This window comes from Pteropus alecto, unplaced genomic scaffold (genome assembly GCF_000325575.1).
Source record: "Pteropus alecto unplaced genomic scaffold, ASM32557v1 scaffold11, whole genome shotgun sequence".
NCBI classification, from domain to species: Eukaryota; Metazoa; Chordata; class Mammalia; order Chiroptera; family Pteropodidae; genus Pteropus; species Pteropus alecto.
The window spans coordinates 7,355,611-7,367,960 of record NW_006431956.1 but is presented as its reverse complement, the minus strand read 5'-3'; the positions used below and the strand labels follow the sequence as shown (position 1 = coordinate 7,367,960).

At 41.2% G+C, this 12,350-nt stretch overlaps 1 non-coding gene across 1 annotated transcript; it reads right to left on the bottom strand.

Annotated features, from left to right (window-relative positions):
* Nucleotides 1–9,476: 9,476 nt before the first annotated feature.
* Nucleotides 9,477–9,595, bottom strand: LOC112475713. Its single transcript, XR_003044830.1, has one exon. It is a non-coding gene; the product is annotated as a 5S ribosomal RNA (ribosomal RNA).
* Between the last annotated feature and the right edge of the window lie 2,755 nt (nucleotides 9,596–12,350).

Genomic DNA, 12,350 nt, shown 5'->3' with positions numbered 1-12,350 from the left:
AAAAATGAGGAGCTTGTCGCGGGGTGGGGGCTGGGGAGTGGTTTAGATTTGCTCCCGCTCCTGCTGGCAGGGAACTGAGGAAAGTTGTGTCTCCCGGGCCGCGGCCCCCGCCCGGCGCCCTGCCGGACAGGGGGCGCGCCGGGGGTTCCAACCTGGCCGCTCCCGGGGACGCGCAGGGTTGCCCGGGTTGGGCACGTCTGCACACCGGGTCGGCAGAGCTCTCAAGAGCAGGTCCGATCCCCGGATTTAAGGTTGGTCCCGGGGGCAGCGGCCCTGCCCAGACCCTGCTTGCAGGGCCGTCATTTGATCTCCAAGGCCGAGTGCACCGTGCGTCTTCACACCCGTCCAAGGCCAAGTGCACCGTGCGTTTTCACACCCTAACGGGTTTCTCATGCCTGTACACCGGCTGCCTTTTCTCCCCGGCAGACTTGATTTGCTCTCCATTAGAGAAAAGATTGATTCTGGTGAAGGGCGGTATTGAAGTTCTCTTTTTGGGGACGGAGGTCATTTTAAATAAAGACCGGTTAGATTCAAACTATGCGCTGGCCCGGAGCACTTCATGCTGCCCGTTGCAAGTGAGATTTTGCAAACCTGAGTGACTGATGAGGAAGTGGGTCAGCTTAAAAACATGATAGGAGGCCTTAGTCACAGATGGCTTATTTATTCAGTTGATGGAGAGGATTCTTTAAATGATTGATGATTTAAAGTGTAACGCATTTGCATTCTATTTAATGTCTGCTTGACGAGTTATTTAAGAACTTTTACTGAGCTTTAGTGTGTCATAAAATATTAAAAGAGATCAAGGAAAAAAAAAGCTGACTGAATGTATCTCCCATTTGCAAGTCGCTTTTTTTTTTTTTTTTTTGCAATGAATACTTCAGTGGCAGCTGCAAGTACCCAATGTTATAATTCAAGTCTAGAATGCTTTTTGAAGAAAGGAAAGGAAATTCTACAGAATTCTGAGACGGAGTTCTGTTTATGCAGTTATACAGATTCACCTATGATAGATACCTAAGTGTGGATATCTTTTTGAAACAGCGACACTACCAGAAATGGGCCTCGATGCAAATGTGATGGCTTGCCCCCGAACTTCAGCACCTGTCCAATATCTTTCTGGAGCAATCTTGGACTTTTTCTTTCTCCCCTATAATTTCTGTTTATTGTTCTTTGTTCTTTTGAAGGTTTGATTAGTACTTCTTTGCTTTCACAGTCAAGAATGTCCACAGTATAAAGAATTATTCATCTCTGTGCCCATTGATCCCTACCGGTCCCCAGGAGCCTTGCTGTAGGCTGTATGAAGTTCCCAGATTTGCACCCAAAGTCATCGCCATACCCTCTACAGTTTTTAGTTTTGTATATCAATGCATTGAATATATGTTAGCATAGTTACTCAAAATTTAGGGACGCCCTATCAACTGAAATGTTTTAACCAGGAGCAGATAACATAACAGCTCCTAGTGGGAGATATTGATATGGATTTGTTATAGTTTTTTAAGACGTAAAGAGATTAGTAAAAATCCGAGTTGCTGTACTTGTTGAACTGCTTTTTTGGAATTGAATTTAGATATTATGTGCCAAATTGGGAAGATTAATTATGTGTATTTTTTTTGTTTTCATTTTCGTTTTTTGGAGGGTGGTGGCTCACGTATTGATGATATGGCACAGTAAAAACCTAGATTTTTTTCTTAAGTAGCTGACATTTGTAAATGTAAAAATTTGAAAGACACCTCTTTTTACACTTGACTTCTTCATTCTCCACCAATTTAAATTAAGTGACAATGAGCCTTTGGAGGAATGAGTAGATAAATGCTTTACCTTTTAAAGATGAATTATCAGTTTGAGGCTACTAGGTATGGGTCAGTGCACGAAGCAATAATTTACAGATAGTACCCTTGTGGCCCTTAACAATTAATTTACCCCCACAATTGAATATAATCTATTTAATAGTTGTTTCAGACACATTAAAACTAGAGCCTTGGATAAAAGGACAATACCAAATATAAATATTACTGTGTATACTTTCTTCATTTTCATAAAATTTTCTTTATGGACTAAAAAGAGTATTTCATTATTGTGGATGATACCAGAAGTCCACAAATAACATATAATTTATGTTCAATTAAAAGCAATTGCTTTTATGTTTAATTAAAAGCAGTGTCTTAAGTATTACAAAATACTTGCATCTCACTTTCTTTATATCCTATTTTTCATGGGAAGTGTGCTCTTCATTTAGCTTTTTGGTCCACCCAAGTATGAAAGTAGCGTACCACTGTAGAAATCCCACGAAATTCCAAAAAAAAACATGGGGGAAAGGAGGGATTATCCATTTTAATTAGACTATATTCAAAAGAGTGTCTTTTTATTATCTTTACATAATATGCAGCAGTTAGAACTAGACTAACAGAAGATTATCTGGAAAGACTCTTTAGGCAACTTACTTTAACAAATGATTTACAATAAGGGAAGTAAGTAGGTCTTTGTAAAGAGTACAGAGAAATGGCAAGTATGAAGCAGATTAAAAGTTCTAAAGTAATTTTGTTTATACTGTTACTTTCTTACGAAGAATCTTTACATAGATAAAAATTAACTTCAACTATCTTCTTGTCTTTGCCCCATGGATAGGCATCTCATCAATTCGTGAAACATAGTGGACCAAGGTCATTATCTCTTATTCAGCCTACCCTCCCACATTAAGCATAGCTGTTGCCCAGTGTTGGAAACAGGGTCACAAAGTTGGCCCCAAATAAAAATTACCATGTAAGTTGGCAACAAAGTTAAATCTCTCTTCGCTTTATCAACACTGACTTTCAGAATGCATATTTCCTGGACAAGTTGATGTTTTTCATCTCCTTTCCATGCAGGGAGCTTTTTCCTCAATATTCGCTATAAAGGAATGGGAGGCAGCTGCCAAGAATATTTATTATAGAGAGAATAAAATAAACATATATGAATTTGCCTTTGTTGGCAGATAAAGAACTAAATTATTCCCTGGGGTAGATAGGAAATAGTTTATTGTTTGAGTGTTATTCCCAGGCCTTTTAAATATATTTTTCCCCTTAGAAATATTAAAGAGCTGGTATTTAACAAAGATTAAAACTTTAGAATTCTTTGAACAAAGAACATAACCTCTCTTCTCCCACCCCCAAGTTAGGAAAACACAATTGAAGTTATTCTCTGTGCAGAATGTTGTTACTTCTGACTTTATCTTTGTCTTGTTGAGATTGGCTCTGGGAACTTCTCCTTAGTCAACTGTGTAGAATCAGTGGAAAGATGCATAAAATAACTACAACTCAATAGATTTTTGGGGGGAATGGAAAATTTAAGAGCTCATTCAAAGCTGCCCTTTCTGAAATATGAGGTTATCAACTGTCTGAATCAAAACAGAGAGGTATGTTGAAAACCTCTTCCTAAGGAAACTCTTCAGCTTAAGAAATATCATTTGAAATTATCAAATGTCTGCTCAGACTTGTATCTGAAATGGTAATACCATCCTTAGGCCCAGAAAAAAGCTTTTCCAGAGTTTAGCTAAACTATAGAAGATTTCTAGGTTTAGGATACGTACTATGCGATCTTGAAGTTGTTTATTAACACAAAATACACAGTATGTATAGAGAAGTTAGTCACTTGCTTAACTCAGAGATTGGAGCCAAATTCTGTACCAAGTTTAAGAAAGAGGTCAGTTAATTGGTTTGTTGTTATTCCATCTGAAAATGTGTTAACGACTTTTACCCATTATAAAAGTAAAATATGCTTATTAAAAATTCAAGCAATAAAGTATATGTAGAATGAAAGCCCCTGGTCAGCTTATTTCTAGAGATACCACGACTGACAATTTAATCAACTCACATTTTAATATATGGATCAAGTGTACAATTAACATAAATGGGACCATACTTTACATGGATTCATTTGTTACTTTGTATTTTTCACCATTAGTATGGTCCGCTGGAACTTTCTACAATGATGGAAATGTTCAATCTAATAACTAAGGAACTGTATTTTAAATTTTATTTAATTTAAATAGCTCAATGTGAGTAGTGGCTATCATCTTGGCAGCTCACATCACATCCTGCCTTTGAATTTCATCAGCTTTTGTGGTACTCAGAATGTTTCTTTGTTCTTTTCTTGCCTTTTGCAGAATATGTTGTTTCCAAAATTCGTGTGTGTGTGTGTGTGTGTGTGTGTGTGTGTGTGTGTGTGTGGTTTAGAAGCTCAATAGCCTATTTTTCTTCTCCTGGGAATTATCTTTAAATTTGGAACAAGCATGATTTATCTGTATTTCTCTATCGATGTCAGAAATCACCATTATCCAAAATATTCTACTACCAAATAAGACAAAATGTGTAGGATGTTTTGACTTCCCTTTCCTTTCCTAGGTTTTGTTGAAATACTCTGGAATTTTAATTAAATGCAGTTTCTTTTACTTTATGTGACTTCTGTATCCGTTAAAGCTTTTTTCTTAACGATTACGTTATACTCACATCCATAGTATCAAAAACATCCTAGACTTTCCTGAGAGCTTTGCTGTTTTCGTTGCTGACCACTATTCCATGTAAACCTCACCTTCCTTTTTCCTTTGAGTACTTTCTCGTTTAATTTTTTTCATGAGTGTGTAGATGACGTATTTTCTGAATTCCTGTACGTCTCGAGATGCTTTTCTTTTGCCTTCGTGTGTATATCTGTCTGGCGTGCATGTAATTCTATGCTAACAGTCATTTTCTTCATTCTCCACAAACATCGTTATATTATCTTCTGGCATTTAGTGGCACAGATGTTGTTTCTCTGCCAATCTGCTTCTCTTCCTCATGTAGGAAGCCTTATTCTTTCTTTTTGTTTCGATTTGTTTTTAGTCTAGAAGCTTCTAGGATTTTCTCCCTATTTTTCTATAACCCCAAAATTTCCACATCCTTTTGCCTTCTAGGATCACTCTTTTTTTATATATTTAAGCAAAACAGCTTGAGCTCATTCATATTGGTGGGGATTTTGGGGGACTGAGGTTTTCGTGGTCCTCCAGTTTGTCCATGTTGCCACCAGCTCCCCCATCACTAGCTCTTAATTCTGTGGGCTCCTTTAGCATTTCTCCTTAGATACTTGACCCTGGGCGGAATACACTTAGCTCTCTTTCATGCCTCCTACCCCCCACCAAGATCTGCCATTAGAAGCCCATTGTACACACCATTTACAGAAAGTTTTGTGACGGATGAGGGAGGGCTAACGTCAGACATTATTTTTCACCAGAGGGATTTATTACTGCCCATGCCCCTCTGTAGGCCATCACTTCCTGCAGTGTTCTCGGCCATCCTCTGCCCCTCTGAGAATGGTCTCTCAATCATCCCAAATTCAAGGTCCAGCTTCGCTGCCCTTTCTTTCATGAAGCCTTCCGGGGCCATTATGAGCAAAGGCCCTACAGCCCGTAATGAGTGTACCCTTCATGTGGTGGCCTTTCCACCAGTCACACACACACCCGTCCCCCCTGTCATCTTCTCAGGCAGACCCTCATTTTACTATGAAAGAAGCCGGTGCTCACAGAGATAAGTGACTTGTCCAGGATCACGTGGCTGGTAAGCGGAGAACAGGGTGTTTTGTGTCTGTTGTTTAATGTATGTGTGTAACATCATCTACAAACTAGCTCAAATAAAAGAAGGTTTTATTTTAAACATATAGTAGGTTATCTCAAATGATGTCTGGCAGAACTGTGTGGGAATTGGGGAGCAGCAGTTCAGGAATTCAGGGTCTACCTATCTCTCTAGTCATCCTCCCTTCCTCCCTCTGTCAATCAACTACTAACTTCCTGAAGACGCTGTTTCTTGGTTCAGATTCTGCAGAAAGGATCTCGTTGGTTTTTTGGCCAGCAAGGCTTGGTCCAGTCAGCGGTGGCAGAGAGTGGGAAGGTGGAGGCATATGGTACAAGGTCACTCAGGGCCACCTCTGTAGTGAGGTCTGTGGTCAGAGGCAGTTTTGGGAGGAGATGCAGACAAGCCTGGCGCTCAGAACACGTGTGCAGAACGTGAGCATGTGTCTCCCTGTCTACACGCTCCATCCCCGGTCCTTGCTTTATTGGGCACATTGCACACACATCAGTAGCTTAATAGAGATTTGTCGAAGGCAGTCCAGGGGGTCTTGGTCCCTACCAACGAATTAATTTCTAATTTAAAAAATTTCTCCCAATGCGCGTTAGGACTATGCGAAGGATTTTCTTTTTCTAAGTCTAATTGTAAGGTCGGAGATGATAGAGTTTTTAGTCGTGTGTGTTCTGTGCTATATAGGACCCAGAATGGTAAACTAATAGCTAATTTTTTGAACTCCTGGTATGTTCTTCCTACTTTGTATATACTTTTTTTTTTTTCCATGTTGAATCACTACGACATGAGGAGACTGACAAAATAGCTTGCTGTATATCAGATTCAGATTTAGGGTCAGGCCTCTCGCTGTCTGCCTGTCAACTCCTGCCTTTGCAGTAAACTACCTGGTCCCATTGACCATAACTTAATAAAATACAAAGTGATTTGTCTGATAACGTTTCAAGCTCATCTTCCCACCAGCCATAGATTACCAACTTGAGTGCCTCAGGAGCCAAAATTCACCAGCGTAATGGGCACACTGAATGTCGGGGAATTGAAAAATCAGTCAATACATGTCTCCTCCCCTCTGGCCATCACCAGGTGGTCTTCTGTATTGGTGAGTTTGTTTTTGATTAGTTTGTGAAATCAAACTAGATTCTGCATATAAGCGAAATTATATGGTATTTATCTTTCTCTGTCTGATTTATTTTACTCAGCATGATAACCTCTACGTCCATCCATGTCATTGCGAATGGTAGGATTTCATTTTTTTTTAATGGCTGAGTAATATTTCATTGTCTATATAAACCATAACTTCTTTATCCAGTTGTCTGTTGATGGGCATTTAGGTTGTTTCCATATCTTGGCTATTGTGAGTAGCACTGCCATGAACATAGGGGTGCATAGATCTTTACAAATTATTGTTTTGGTTTTCTTTGGATATATACCCAGAAGTGCAATTGCTGAGTCAAAAGGTATATCTATTTTTAATTTTTTGAGGAACGTCCAGACTGTTTTCCATAGTGGCTGCACCCATTTGCAATCCTGCCAACAGTGTATGAGGGTTCCCTTTTCTCCACATCCTCGCCAACACTTGTTCTTTGATTTATTGTTGATAGCCATTCTGACAGGTGTGAGGTGAAAGCTCATTGTGGTTTTAATTTGCATTTCTCTGGTGATTAGTGACCTTGAGCATCTTTTCATATGTCTATTGGCCATCTGTATTTCCTCGTTGGAGAAGTATCTCTTCAGGTCTTCTGCCCATTTTTTAATTGGATTGTTTGTTTTCTTTGTTGTTGAGTTGTATTAATTTTTTATATATATTTTGGATATTAACCCCTTATCAGATGTATCATAAGCGAATATCTTCTCCCATTCAGTCAGTTGTCTTTTCGTTTTTTTGATGGTTTCCTTTGCCGTGCAAAAACTTTTTAGTTCGATGTGGTCCCATTTCTTTATTTTTTTCATTTACTTCCCTTGCCCGAAGAGATAATGTCTGAAAAGAAATTACTCGTAGCAGTATCAGAGAGATCACTGTCTACTTTTAATGATAACATCAACCTAGTTTGCAGTGAGAGCTCTTTTCTTTTCTGCTTCTGTCACGGCTGTCTCATCCCCTTTCTGCCCCAATGTGGTCTCACACATGTTCAGATCCTCTCTCTGGGGGCCCCGCCCTCCAACACAGGACTGGCCAGGCCTCCACAGAGTCAGCTTCCTGTAAGAAGCAAAGCGGGCCGGGGAATGTGGTCCTGAGCGCCTCTGGATGACAGTGCTGCTGGAGAATTCACTGCCGCATGCAGGTACCCAGCCTGCTCAGCACTTGAGACGGGTAGTGCTTTTGTGTGTGCTTTGAGTCCCTGTGAGTTGGTGGCCTGTCATGATCTCCCAGCCACAGGAGAAAATCCAGTGCACAGGTCACCTGGTGGAGATCCCAAACTGACTTGGGATTTTAACTTTATAGTTTCCGTTTCGTTAGCACATTGTGCTGCTGATACTGGCTTAGTAAACACACACACACGTGAAATACGGGCTCGTTTATTCTCGTGGCTGTGTTCACTCTGTGTTCAAGTTCATGCAGTACTTTGCCAGAGAAAGATGACGACCCAGTTAACAAGATAATTTCCCATAGTTTCTTCACTTGGTTTTTTGGGGGTTGGGGGGACGAGTACTGGTTCTTCACTACCCTTTGGGTATTTATGAACGTTTTAAAGAAACCAAAGAGAGAACAGTGAATGCAGAGTTTTGTTTTTCCAAATGATATTTTTTAAAAAAAATTCTTTTTGCTAAAGCGTATCATGTTTAATTAGAATATTAGACATATCATCAAGCAAAAAGACAATGCCGTGGTATATTCATATATACATTTTTCTATTTATATATGTTTACAAAAACGCAAATATACCATTCCTGTTGTCCTGGAAATTCCTGTTTGTCATTTGGTATGCCACGAACATCTTCCCAGGGCATTGCATGGCCCTCTCCTGGTCCTGGGAGATGGCTGGCTAGTCCATCTTATGGTTTTACGGAGAGTACCATCATTTAGTTAGGCCACTATTGTTGGGTCCCTTCTTCCAAAGCAACACCATTTTTTTCTGGCACGTGAAGCGTTTTCCTTCTTCTTCCCACTGGCTGGAGTGTACGTACCTGGGAAGTCGCCTTGGACCAGGTGAGCCCAGCACCTGCCACGGGACGGCCGAAAGCAAGGTGGAGGGAGCCTGGCCCCGCCTTCTGGCAGAACCTCCCTCAGTGAAGCTGAGACTTTTCTATAAAAGAATTAAAATTTAGCTCCCGCGTCAGATGCTGTTGTTATTTTGGGGCACTACCCCGCACGGCCTGGCCAGGATGCTAACTAACATTACATCTTTATTAGCTTTAGCTTTGCAGCCCCCTGAATTTTTTAATTATGCGATAGTTTGAATAGATAGTATACGCATATGGTACAGAATTCAAAAGGCACGAAAGGGCCTGCAGGGGAAAGTAAGTCTCGTTCTCCCGCACCGAGTTTCCCTCCCGTAAGCAGCTGTTCTTGCCCCATCCTTCCGGTGCTCTCTGCACGCCCAGGGCCACGTGTGCGTGCGTGTGTGTGTGCGTGCGTGCGTGTGTGTGGGGGCACCCTTGTGCTTACAGACGCGTTCAGTGCCCCATGGTAGCATGCTGCACCATTGCTGCTCCTTGGTTTTTTTAAGAGTATATCTTGGAACTCGTTCTGTGTGCGGAACCATATAGACCAGCCTAATTTTTTAAGAAGCTGTATGTTTTATCATTGAACGGATGTACCATTATTTATTTAATCCGTCTCCTGTTAATAGATCATGAGGTTGTTTCTAATCTTTTTAAAAAAAATTTTTATTTTATTTTTATTATTTATTTATTTAGGTGAACAATACCTTATTATTATTTATTTTAAATTTTTTATGCCTACAGCACCTGGTCTTCCTAGGTGGTCTCCCATCCAAGTACTAACCAGGCCCAACCCTGCTTAGCTTCTGAGATCCGACGAGATCGGGCTTGTTCAGGGTAGCATGGCTGTAGACGGTTGTTTCTAATCTTAACGGTGCTGAAATTAATAGCCTTGAATGTATGTCACTTCTCGAGAATATTTCTCAATATTTTAAAATCTTTTGGGGCTGGCAAATTTTAGGGAGCCAATGTGGTGTTTTGAAACGAGTTTTATGCCAGGATTCACTAACCCCTCAGTTCGACTTCAGAATAGTCCCTTCACCTCTCTGGGCATGTGTCTCTTCATTGGGGAATTGAAGAATTTGGCTCTCAACATCATATGATTTCACAAGTACATATTTTGTCCTGGGCCCGAGTCCTTATTCTCAGAGTTAACAGGAGCTGGGAATAATTGGGGTGAATGGTCAGTAGACAGGTGCGTGAATGGACCGCACACCTTGTGTCTCAGACATCATTGAGTCTCAGTGCTTTCCTTGGATTACTCTTCTGCCGTCACAGCCCAAGGGGAAGGGGAAGAGGTAAATGTCGGCACAAGAGAGACCCCAGTCCTGCCTCCTCTCCTGGCTTGTCCCAGCTTCACGCTGTCCCTTGCAGGCACCATCAGCTTTTCCTTTTCTTTTAGACTATTTCTCTGGGCTCTGGGGTGTTCCTGTCCTTGTCTCTTTCCTCCACCATCCCAAAGCGGACCGTGCCCTCTAGCTCCCTTCTGGATTTGGGAGGGCACATCCTTTTGTGCGTGACAACTCCGGGTTCACCTTTTCGATCCTTGGTGGAGAGTGCTCTCTGCCCAGCCTCACCTTGGCCTGTGACCCTTGACTTTGTCCATTGAAATCCTGTTTTCTCTCCCGCTTCTGGCCTCTGCTCTTGGTCACGTGTCATAGACTCACCTCTCAGCCCTTCTACTCGAGATATCGCGGATGAGCCACGTGTCCCTGGAGTCCCTCAGCCCGCCTACCCCGTGCCTCTGTTACCCTACTGCTGTGGGTGATGCTCCTCCTTGCAGATTCACCTGACTAAGATGGCAGTTTCCCCTCCACACCGTGCATGGCTTACTCTTTACTTCTTCACAAGATTTTTCTGGGTGAAGAAAAAAAAAGCATAATTTTTTTTTTTTTTTTTTTGCCACACTCCGTAACTACAAAGATTTTTGTCTCAATACGAATCAAATAGCTGAACAATTTGTATTTAATCTTTCAATTATATGTAATGACCTTAAACAGTTTCATGAATTGACTAGGTCTGTGATCAGCATTGGGATATAGAAAAGAGGAAGGAAGAAATGAAAATTAGATATGCAAGGGGATTTAGAAATAGGAATAGAATTGGAAAAGCACATCAAATTGTTAACTTTGCTGACACGTGTTAATATTATTAAATATAACAGTGTTAATATAACATTGAAAGGAATCTCAGCCAGAAAAAAAGATTTTTTTGTAACTTATTCTATTCCTTTAATAAACTGTGAAAGGCCCAGAAATGAGAAAAGTTATGTAAGTAGGAGCTAGTATATCAGCTATTCTAATATCAGAAAAACATCTGTGAGCATGCGCGATTAAAGGCTGTAGGAAATAGGGTAATTTTTCACTAATTTGGACCATCATGAAGTATGTTCATTATTTCATGTTTAGGAGCAGTTTTACCTAAGAGACAAAGAAATAAGCCTTTAAGAAATCTGTTTATTGAATAGCTGAACAATTTGTATTTAATTTTTTAATTATGTATAATGATCTTAAATATTTTAAATATTTTCTCCTTTACCCTGATCTTGAACAACCTGCAAAGACAGGTCTCACTTCACAAACTAAACTTCACACTAGACTAGCTTCTGGTCAATGAGTCTTGATAAAACTTTATTATGAACATGAACTCTTAATAGAATTGGTGTTTTTATGGGAAAGAGACACCAAATTTGTTTTTCGATCATGGAATAATCGTGGAAAGAGAAGGCTAATAAGAAAGAACCTATTTCCCCACATTTAGATTATGGTTAGAATGGAAAGAACTGGAAACTTGGAAACAACCCTATGTCTAAGAGGGGACTTGGTTAACGGAGTGCAGACCAGAAGCCGGACCAAGGGAGCCAGTCAGGTTCTGCACCAGCCACTGGTGGAATCCAGGGCTCCTTGTTCAGCCCCTGCCCGGCGCCAGCTGCTCAATATCCCATGTAGATATTGAAATTGTTTGCCGGTCCCACCGTGACCTCTACCTAACACTGCAGCCTCAGTAACTGCAGCCACCTGCCTCCTTGGCTCACCTTTACAATGATAAAAGGTCATTATCAGGCTCTGCCCCTCACGGGCCATAAACTTGAGGGCAGCTTTGAGCTCAGAGTCTTCTGAGTGCTTTTGCATGACTTTCTGCTTTGACCAGAGGTGATGTGACTTTGAAGAACCTCTGGCAGATGTTTCTACATCATACCCAAGAGGAGAAGGGACATGCTGAGAAAGAGACGAAGCTACCCAACTGAGGAGGTAGCTGAATCTTGCTTTCGGTCAGAGCGTCCTGAAGCCAGATGATGGCAGCCAGAAGACTAGCTTCCTGCTCTGGGTTGTACATTACCCTTGGGGAGAAGAAGGCTGAAGTCATTACTGGAATTGCATAGATGAGCCACTGACAAAAACACACTCACTCGTGTGACTTCTTCAAGAACTCGAACTGCAGGTAGAATCCGTTATTGAGCTGAGTGGCCATGTGATCGCCTTGTGTCAGATGGATGCCCCTGATCCAGCATGAGGACAGTCTCATGGCTGGTACACGGGAGAATGTGACTGCCTGGGCTGACTTCCCACCGCGATGGGTGTGTGTTCTCTCTCATCAGCAGCGAGGCAC